The sequence below is a fragment of the Mirounga leonina genome, unplaced genomic scaffold (genome assembly GCF_011800145.1).
Source record: "Mirounga leonina isolate KUSES-001 unplaced genomic scaffold, KU_Mleo_1.0 Mir_166, whole genome shotgun sequence".
In the NCBI taxonomy this organism is placed as follows: domain Eukaryota; kingdom Metazoa; phylum Chordata; class Mammalia; order Carnivora; family Phocidae; genus Mirounga; species Mirounga leonina.
Genome location: NW_023270418.1, coordinates 17,353,181 through 17,354,748, shown reverse-complemented (window position 1 = coordinate 17,354,748; position 1,568 = coordinate 17,353,181). Strand labels below are relative to the sequence as shown.

Here is a 1,568-nt window from a genome sequence, read left to right as displayed (position 1 = left end):
CACTCCCTGTGCTGTGATCTGGAAACTCATTCTCTGTGGTAAGCTGGAACAATGTCAGGGCTTACCTTAAATGTTTCCCTTATTCCAAGCATCATAGAAATTCAGTGCTTATCATCCAGTGTCTGAAACTAGCTGTTCCATATATTTTATTCCGTTTGCTACATGATTATGGTGAGAGGGAAATGCCTGCAGTATTCAATGTTTCATAGATGAAAATAAAAGTAATTTATTCTACCGATTCTACCACTGCAATTCTACCACACACATTGAAATCTATTTTGCATATTTGCTTCAGATCAGTCTAACGAAGGTATATTTTATACTGAAATGTAAGTCGCATACAGAATAGAACATAAAACATTAGTACAGCTTGATTAACTTTGACAAATTATATTCACCTGTATGTAACCAGAACCTAGATCAAGCAATACTACATTACCCCCTCTATTGCCTTCTGTCAAGATACTCCCTGCTGATGTTAACAACTGACTACTAACAACAGAGATATTTTTACCTGTTTCAAATTTTATATAAATGGAATCCTACATTTCATATTACTTTATACTGGACTTCTTTCATCAAAAATATGTTTGTGGCTCTTCCTGCCTCCAGCCACCCAAGAGAGAGGAGTTGCAATTATGTCCACCCACCTGCAATGGATGGTCCCAAGCACCTGCTCCAGTTTCCTGATCAAGAGGAACAAGCAGACGTATAGCAAAGACCCCAATAACCCAAAGGCACACAACTCTTTTTGCTACAATAGGCTGATCTAGCACAAGGCTGTGGGTGTGGAGCCTGCTGTGGAAGGCAAATGTATAGTGGTGGTCAAGAAACAGAGATCTGGTCTGAGAAAGCCTGCTACCTCTTACAAGCGGACCACCATTAGAAGAACACCCAGGCTACCCTCAGCAGGAACCGGGACATGATCCGCAAGAACAAGGACAGCCCAGATCTGCACATGGCCACTGTTCAGAGAGCCAGGGCTATCCTATCTAGCCAGAAGCCTGTGATGCTGAAGATAAAGCAGCCAGCCCCACCCAGAACTTCTGAATACCTGCTCCCCACCACCAAAGCAATAAAGATGTCAACTACCTAAAAAACAAAACAAAAACAGAAACAAAAAAAGTTTGTAGAATTCATCTATGTTGTGTATAATAATGCATACACTCATTTAATGATATATAATTATAATTATTCCATATTAAATACATTAAAATGTGTAATCATTCTCCTTTGGTAGACATATAGGTTGTTTTGAGTTTGTTTTTTTTTTTAAGATTTTATTTATTTATTTATTTGAGAGAGAGAGAGAGAGTGAGAGAGAGAGCGCAAGAGGGGGTAGGGTTAGAGGGAGAACCAGACTCCCCGCCGAGCCGGGAGCCCAATGTGAGACTCGATCCTGGGACTCCGGGATCATGACCTGAGCCGAAGGCAGTCACTTAACCAACTGAGCCACCCAGGCGCCCTTGAGGTATTTTTTTTTAAACAGTGAGGTTGCTATGACTACTCTTTTTATCTGTTTACAGTGGACATAAGTGCACATTTGCAGACACTTTGTATCTAAGAGT

General features: G+C 40.6%; 1 pseudogene; it reads left to right on the top strand.

The window, feature by feature from the left end:
• Positions 1 to 638: 638 nt before the first annotated feature.
• Positions 639 to 1,096, top strand: LOC118016265 (annotated as a pseudogene).
• The last annotated feature ends 472 nt before the right edge of the window (positions 1,097 to 1,568 follow it).